At 41.0% G+C, this 8,198-nt stretch overlaps 1 protein-coding gene across 4 annotated transcripts in view; it reads left to right on the top strand.

Annotated features, from left to right (window-relative positions):
- The first annotated feature begins 223 nt into the window (after positions 1-223).
- The window catches only part of LOC122542468 (secretory carrier-associated membrane protein 5), a 60,020-nt gene continuing 52,045 nt past the window's right edge, over positions 224-8,198 (top strand). The window contains exons 1-3 of one of the 4 annotated variants that reach the window (XM_043680200.1): positions 249-389; positions 5,290-5,369; positions 5,771-5,898. The gene's annotated coding sequence lies outside the window, so the exon portion shown is untranslated. The other 3 variants (XM_043680202.1, XM_043680199.1, XM_043680201.1) reach the window with 3 other exon arrangements.

The following is an 8,198-nucleotide window of genomic DNA, read 5'->3' as shown; positions in this document are numbered from 1 at the left end:
CGACCAACTAGAGCGGGGCTGCTGGGTGCTGCCACGGGAGACCGGGTTTGAATGGCAGGGGCGGCGACCAACTGGAGCGGGGCGGCTGGGCGCTGCCACGGGAGACCGGGTTTGAATGGCAGGCGGCGAAGGGGCGGGTTCAGAATGCCTGCTCGCGAGAGGCGGCTCCCGTGAAGTGAAGGCGAAGGAAGCGTCTCCGGGGGAGAGAGAGAGAGAGATTAAAAAGGGAAGCCGTCTCGACGGTTAACCTGGACACCCGGGGTGGTGGTGGTGGGGGGGTATGTGTGAGAGGGAGAGAGGGTGAATATAGAGACTAGAATGAAACCAGCAAGCTGAACCTCCGATTCCACCCGCGGGCTGTCCCCCTGGCAGTGTCAGCCACTGGAACGGTAAGGGCAGGACAGGCTCGGTCAGGTCAGGCTAGGCCTGGCGTTGCAGCAGGGGAGCTGGGTCTGTGCAGCACGGGTGCAGAGGGCAGGCATTGACACAGAGGGCAAATGCACCATCCAGCTCAGGCCAGATGTATTGCACGGCGGCGGCGACCTTGCATTAATAAAAGTGCAAATCATATTGACATCGCGTCTTTGAGGTGACTGTCACCGCAGATTTATTTGGAATAAAACCCGCTGCCGTTTTCTAAGCAGGGAAAATCTCGTGCATCGTTTGCAATTAGATGTGTTTCACCTTATGCATTTTTTCCCAAGTGATTATGCAGGCTCTGCTGTTGGAATTAAATCTACTTGCCATATTGTGTATGTTACCTAAGCTTGATTTAACAAAAAAAAATGGTATTAGGGGATATTAGCCAAAGGCAGACAAATGGAATTAAGCCACAAGTCGCCCATGATCTCCTTAAATGGTGGAACAGATGCAGGGGGACTGAATGGCTGACTCCTGTTCTTGTGTATGGACATACCTGTATTTATTTGGGAGTGTATGCCAATATGGTGGCTGGTTACTGATGAACCTTTTTTGCCTTCATGTTGCATTATATAATTTGCACCAGTGCTCTGGAATTTGCTCCTAGCTTATTGTCTGTGTTTTTTTTTTCTCTCCCCAGTTGTTGCAAACTAATTACTTGAGGGATTTTCGTCTCAATAAAAATCAAATTGCTGGAAACATTTTAGGTGAAGCTGCTTTGGTAGAGTGAGGACTGCAGATCAGAGTCAAAAAGTGTGGTGCTGGAAAAGCACAGCCAGTCCTGCAGCATCCAAGGAGCAGGAGAATTAACAGTCATCAGGAATGATGAAGAACTTATGCTAAAAGCGTCGATTCTCCTGCTGCTCAGGTGCTACCTGACTGTGCTTTTCCAGTGCTGCATTTGTCAACTAGTGAGGGACATTTTAACTGGAAATTTGTGATTGTTTTCTCTCTGCAGAGGCTGCCTAACCTGATCAGTATTTTCAGCATCTGTGTTTTACTTTTGTTAACTGGTTTGTGAATGTATGAAATAGAACATAAGTCATCTGTTGGGCCCCTTAAGACTGCTTTACCCTACAATTACACTCATGGCTATTCTCGCTTGAGTTTCATGTTTTTATCTACCCTGATAGATCTTTATTCCCTTGCCTATCAAAAATTGATCCAATAGTCATAAAAATACTCAATGACCACACCTTCACTGCCTTCTAAGACAGAGGTCCAAAAGTGCACGACGTTGTGAGATTTGAAACAAAACCTCTCCTCATCTATGCTTTTGAAAGGGTGACCCCTTCATTTTTTAAAAAATCACCTAATTCTGGACAGTCCCACAAGAAGAAATCTCCTTTCTATGCCATTTTGTGAAGATCATTCAGAATCATTTACACTTCAATCACATAACCCCTCTTCTAAACATCAGTGGAAACAACTGCACCCTATCCAGTTTGTCTTCATATGATTAGCTATTGACAACCCACGTGGGTACTTAGGAAACCACCCTCCAAAGCATAGTTTTCAAGACATGGTCTCATTGGTACCTTGTACAACAACCATTAACTTGCTAGATTATACATGTATCTCCATGAAACATATTGTGACTTGTGCCAGAGCATCTGACTGTCTGCAGTTGTTCACCTTTTTAAGTAATCTGTTTGCTTGTGAGGATTTGACAAGATGAGTTTACAAACTGAATTTAATAACTTCAAGACTTAATAACTTCAAAAATGCCACTTTTAAAATTGATGTTAAGCTTGCTGTGAAGTAAAAGAAGAGCTGTATGTGTTTGTACCATATCCGAACCGGTTGATTAAAATAAATGCACATTGCAAACGATACAAGCCAAGTGAGTTCGCAGATGAAAATAAATGCAGACAAGTTTTGAAATGATTTATTTTGGTAGCAAGCAATGAGGAGGATGAAGTAAATTCAGAAGGAGGTGCAGGAGCAGAAGGATACATGCTCAGGAGTAGCTCTAACTTGGTGAAGATTGCTGTAAGTGAAAAGTTGGAGTTGTACCAGTTAAGTGTTGGAGTATATTTTTTTGGTGTCTGGGGGAACATAGACCCAGGAAGGAAGGAAGAGTGATCAGTTAGAATGTTAGTAGGCATTGAGTCAGTTTGTGACTCAGTAAGTTTTGAGGCCAACTTGGTTGAAGTGAAAAATTTACAATCTCTTGTGAAGTTTTAATAAGATACAGTGACCCATGTCATTAATATTTGAGGGAATTTGCTGAGTGATCCCTGGGCTTTGTTTTCATTGCGTATCTTTTTGGTGTGAGCTGCAGTTGTTCCATCACAGTTTCTTAACCATATTTACCATATGCTAATTTTGAGTTTAGAATGTAAGTTATACATTGTTCTAATGTTGTATGGTATAGTTTTTTTTTGTTCAAAACCTTGGAATCCTGTTAATGGTCCCTTCTAGTCAAATTGTAACATCAATTTCATAGTTTGGTCTAGGACTATAACAAAACTTGAGTTGGAGACAGATGGGAGAAGTTAAGGTTGTCCTCCTTGGAGAGGAAGAGGTTGGGAGGAGATTTGCCAGGTATTCAAAATCAGAATCAAGAGAGAAACTGTTTGTACTAGTAGACAGATCATGGAGCAGAGGACACTGATTTTTAGTGATTTGCAAAAGAAGCAATGGTGATACGAGGTAAAACAGTTCTACATAATGTGTGGTTAAGATCTGGGATGTATCACCTGAAAGTGTGGTCTTGATTCAGAAAGTAATTGAGTCATTATCTGAAGAAAGATTTGCAGACTTGGGGAGAAAAGGGTGACGATGTAGTTTCAGTGGAATTGCTTTTGCGGAAAGCCTGTCAATGCAACAGGCTGACTGCCCGCCCTGCTGTAATGTTTAATTATTTTCATAGAATAAAAAAAACTCAAAATGCTAGAGTGATAGAATCCAAGCTGGTACAGATTGTTTCAGCTACACGCAGCACCAGTTAGATTACACCAGAGTACTGTGTGCAATTTTTGACTGACACCTGAGGACATATTGGCCTTTGGGACTGCGTTTATAGATAAATTGAGATGCAACCTAGGTTGCAAAAGTTGAGGTACAAAGAAGCAATCAAACAAGGAATGTGGATTATCTTTATTCAGTCATTTCAGACATGTTATGACAAAGTCTGGAACAGATAGCACTTCAAGCTTTCTTGCTCAGAGATAGAGACACTACAACAGCCCTAAACATTCTCCATTCTTTATGTACAACACAATCTCACAGATTAGCCTAAAACTGGAGTACACCTGGAGTTTAGAAGGTCAGAGAGTGATTTGATTAAAGTTCTCTAGAATTGGACAGAATAGATTGGGAGAAACTACTTTGCTAATTAAAGACTGGTTAAGGGATGAGGAATAGTTTTAATTTGCAAATCTAGATCTTTCAGAAGTGAACATGAGGAAACACTTTAAATAAGTTCTGCATGTTTGTCTGCAAAGGTCTGAACAATTAATTAGCCAGATTTAAAAATTAGGTTGTTTCTTTGTTCTTTCTAGCTATTTGGTTCTAAAACCGGTAAATGAAGTTAAGTCTGAGATTGGCCATGATCTAATGGTAGCTAAATGGCCAATTCCTGTTCCTCCGTTTTCTAGGTTGCCCATGACCTGGAAGAAAATGTGTTCATGTTTTTATCACTAAAACGAGACCACATATCCTGAAATTCCTCACTTCCTTTTGGAATCTAATCGGAAGTGAGTGCCTCTTTTCAGCTTACCAGGATGAATGCAGATGCGACAATATTCAACACAAGTGTCACGCAATCCAGGACTAAGCAGCCACTTAATTAGCATCTCCTCTGACACCTTAAACTGTTAGGTCCCTCCACTATCCATGCACTGTGGCCTCTCGCTTGACAGCACTCTCCAAATCTGTGGTATTTGCCTGGAAGGATGAGGGCAATAGATTCTTGGGAACACCGCCAGCTGCAAGTTCTCCTCCAAGCCACACACCATCCTCACTTGGATCAGTTTTGTTGTTCCTTTGTTGTCACTGTTTGAAAATCCTGGAGCTACTTCTCCAACAGTACTGTGGATGTACCTAAGAATGCAACTCACCACCATCATCTTAAGGCTAACTGGGGAGTTAATGCTGTCCTAAAATCTGATCAGCCATGACCTTATTAACAATATTGAAGGACAAGTGGCGTACTGCTGCTCGCAATTCATAAATTTGTAAAGCAAGATCAGATCATCTTTGATTCAAAGATGGGAAGGATAACTTGTTTATTACTGCAATTCATACTTTGACTACATGTTAATACTAAAATAGCCATATCTATAAATGGCTGACATTGCAATTCTAACCCAGTGTAACATTTTGTTGATCTAGTATTTGTTACTTAATGGATGCTCTGTTTTCTTGATTAGCTAACCCATGGTGTTGCTCACAATGAGTCTAATAATACTATTTTTAACAATTGAGTTTTTGTTAACAGTGAGAGATAGGAGAAAGTGTTGCACTTAGCAATGGTTTTGTTTATTGTACATAAATTTGGTTCGATTGCTATTGTGTTGAAGTGAATTTTGCTTTTCGTTTTGTCATGGCAATGTCACCAGCAGGGAGTGATTCTGCTCACTGCAGTCATTTTAGTACAATGGAAGCAAACACCTGTTTTGTTCAAAGAAACCATTTCTTGTACTGTTTAATATTTTGGCTTACTGCACAATTGAGGCCTTTAGAGTGTATCCTTGTGGATTGGCTAGCTTTCTGTGGCGGAGCTGGTGTTGGCTCTAATTATTATTATGGAAATTGCAGCACTTAGTTTTGAAAACCATTAATTATGTACACAAACATCCTTGAACAGCATCCACGCTGGGCTAGAATTTAAAACCTTTTCTTTTGTGCTTTTAAAAATTGCAGGACAAAAGAAGTTGGAGGCTGATAAGAAAAGAGGGGAAAGAAACAGCACTGGTGGCATCCTAATATAACTTGTGACAGAGGTAAGGACCTATTTGTGAGAGTTCTGGTTTGATTTCTCCAACCACTTTAATCCTGTTAATTTGGATCCTTTGGGCAATTTAGAAATGAACTACTGGATATGACCGAGTTAAAGCTGTTAGTCCCAGCACTGTCAGGTGGATCATATGCACATGATAGTCAATTTTGATCTCTTTCACCAGAGTACTGCAGCATTGGCTCCATCTATGTAAGTGGATGCTATTTGTTGGTTAATGTTGCAACAGAGAGCTATTTAGCTTACAAGACAAAGTTCTGTTTGACTCCGACACGTCATTTGTTCTACAACAAGTTTTTTTAATTTAGACTTGCTGCCGTTTTCAAATAGATTTATTATTAATATTTTATTAACTGATGAGCATTCGAATAACTTTTTGTTTTCAAGGTGATCGGAGTCTGTCTTCGTCGCAGACTCCCAAGAGCGCTCAAACCCGACTACCTGCTCTATAATTATATCCAATGTGGCAGTGTCTAATTACAGACGCACTGACCACATCCTGTTGTTAGCCATCTGTAAGTATCTGACTCTCCAGCTACTAGCATAGTTTATTCCCAAATATGTAGTCTCAGCTATCACAAAGATATTTTAATTTGTTCTGCAGAAGCAGTGTCTAGTGTTTCACAACACTAGCTGTTATAGAGTTAAAATAAATTATACTCCTTTCTCAAATTTTTAATTTTCCTCCGAGCTGGTTCTGGTAAAACTCTGCCCTTCATGGCAGTTACTTGTCGTCTTGGAATTGATGTATTTAAGTATTGGTTCCAGAATGACTTTCTGATTTTTCCTACACAGCACTAATCTATCTATCTGTATACCTCTCTTTCTAAAGCAAGTTCCAAAAATCATAATATTTTGCACAACTTTCATCACAAGGGAAGTAAGCAGTATAGTACAATACAGGAAAATGGCGTTGAGGTTAAAGATCAGCAAAAATTGTTGAATGGTAATATAGGCTGGAAGGACTAAATGACTTCCTACTGCTGGTATTTCTTATGTCCTTGAACATTTATATTCACGTGCTATGTAGTATATGCTGGAGTTAGTTCTTTTAATAACTTTAACATTTGGAGGGATATGGGCCAGGAGCAGGCAGGTGGGACTGGTTTAGTTTGGGATCATGTTCTTCATGACTGGTTAGACGGAATTGAACTCTCGCTCTCGTTCCTCTGATGCTGCCAGACCTGCTGAGTTCTACAGGACTGTTTATTTTTGATGGAAAGCCATCTCTCCCTGTCATGTGTGTGATTATTTGTCTGAGAGAATGACTTGCATTCACACGGTGCTGTTCACAGCCACCAGGTATCTCAAAGTGCTTTAAAGCTGATGTAGTACTTTTGAAAACCAATCACTATGAAGTGTTGGAAACACGGCAGCCAGTTTGTGAAGAGCAAGCAGCAACACAATGATCAGGGTTTGTTTTTGAGCTGCTGTTTGAGGAATATGGGGGAATCGTTATATGGCGCAGAGCATCATGCTGCTTTGCTTTTGAAAATAGTGCCAACGGAGCTCTTAGAGCTTACAGCCAGATGGGACTTTGAATGTCTCATCTCCTCAAAAGGTAAAATCACCTATTGCTCAGTATTGTGCTGCTGTTCTGGTCATGGTTTTTATACTCCAGTCCTGGAGTATAACTTGAATCCACAACCTTCTAACTAATGTGAAAGTGCTACCACCAGAGCCATGGCTACCCCACAAGTGCTGAAGAAACTAGTGAGTTTCAGTTCTGGAAGATGTGAAGATATGGTCAGGATTGATATTGCTTGTTCTTTTCCTTGAGTTAGTATTATATTGCTTTGCCTTAAGATGTGTCTGGAAACATCTGATGAACATCACAGCTGAACTTCAGTAATTGCTGTCTGTTTTGCAAAGTTACTTAAGGTTGATTCAAGTTGTTAGGTTCCAAGTATGTTTTATTGCTTATGTCACTCTCTCATTTGAATTTTGTACTTGTAGCAATCTCTTTCGGTTGCAGCTGACAACATCTATCCATTCAGGCCAGGTGTTAGAATTGGAGGTAGGTGAGCACTTTGGGGACAGTGACCACAATTTGGTGACTTTTACTCTAGTGATGGAGAGGGATAAGTGTGCACTGCAGGGCAAGAGTTATAGCTGGGGGCAGGGAAGTTATGATGCGGTGAGGCACGACCTAGGATGCGTGGCTTGGAAAAGTAGGCTTCAAGGCATGGATACAATTGATATGTGGAGCTTGTTCAAGGAGCAACTATTGAGTGTCCTTGAAAAGTATGTACCTGTCAGGCAGGGAGGAAAGGGTCATGTGAGGGAGCCATGGTTTTATAAGGAAATTGAATCTCTTGTTAAATGGAAGAGGGTGGCCTATGTAAAGATGAGGCGTGAAGGTTCAATTAGAGCGATTGAGAGTTATAAGGTAGCCAGGAAGGATCTGAAGAGAGAGCTAAGAGCAGCAAGGAGGGGACATGAAAAGTCCTTGGTAGGATTAGGGAAAACCCTAAGGCTTTCTATAGGTATGTCAGGAATAAAAGAATGACTAGGGTAGGAATAGGTCCAGTCAAGGATAGTAGTGGGAAGTTGCGTGTGTCGATGCTGAAGAGATTGGGGAGACACTGAATGAATACTTTTCGTCAGTATTCACTCAGGAACAGGATATTATTGCCGATGTGAATATTGAGTCACAATTAATTAGAATGGATGGCTTTGAGGTACGTAGGGAAGAGGTGTTGGAAATTCTGGAAAGGGTGAAAATAGATAAGTCCCCTGATGGCATTTATCCTAGGATTCTCCGGGAAGCAAGGGAGGAGATTGCAGAGCCATTAGCCTTGATTTTTATGTCCTC

Source organism: Chiloscyllium plagiosum, chromosome 40 (genome assembly GCF_004010195.1).
Source record: "Chiloscyllium plagiosum isolate BGI_BamShark_2017 chromosome 40, ASM401019v2, whole genome shotgun sequence".
NCBI lineage: Eukaryota > Metazoa > Chordata > Chondrichthyes > Orectolobiformes > Hemiscylliidae > Chiloscyllium > Chiloscyllium plagiosum.
Note: the sequence above shows the minus strand (reverse complement) of the source record. Positions and strands in the feature narration are given on the sequence as shown.